This window comes from Nanorana parkeri, unplaced genomic scaffold (assembly GCF_000935625.1).
Source record: "Nanorana parkeri isolate BGI_ZX_2015 unplaced genomic scaffold, ASM93562v1 scaffold3908, whole genome shotgun sequence".
Taxonomy (NCBI): Eukaryota; Metazoa; Chordata; class Amphibia; order Anura; family Dicroglossidae; genus Nanorana; species Nanorana parkeri.
Genome location: NW_017310175.1, coordinates 3,792 through 4,202, shown reverse-complemented (window position 1 = coordinate 4,202; position 411 = coordinate 3,792). Strand labels below are relative to the sequence as shown.

At 60.1% G+C, this 411-nt stretch overlaps 1 protein-coding gene across 1 annotated transcript in view; it reads right to left on the bottom strand.

Moving 5' to 3' along the window:
- Positions 1–411, bottom strand: part of SLC12A8 (solute carrier family 12 member 8) — a gene marked incomplete at its 5' end in the record, with an annotated part of 23,793 nt that overhangs the window by 19,596 nt on the left and 3,786 nt on the right. The window lies entirely within an intron of this gene.

Here is a 411-nt window from a genome sequence, read left to right as displayed (position 1 = left end):
TGAGAATCGTCAGACCCGATTGGTTGGTGCGTAGGCGGCGGTCCCCGTCATTGTACATAAGGTCAGACTCGGAGATATATCGGCGCCGCGTCCTGTGATCGGCGTCTGTAAATCTTCCCTCTGAGCGCGGTGCGATAATCCCTCCAATCACTGCGCTGCGTTTACAGACCGCGGACGGGGCGTTGTGCGTCGCGGGGCTGCCATACTGCGCACCTCCAGGACGGACTATGAAGCAATGTGTCCCCTGGATTGCGTCCAGATCCTGCGCCGCTCTCCTCTATGAGGTCATGCCGAATCTATGTCAGATAATTGGAAAAAGCTGCAGAAATTTCCTCCTCGCTCTCAGCGCCGGCGGGCGGCTCCACACGCACGTCAGTGAGGGGCCACGGCGTGTGAAGGCGCCGTGCGGGG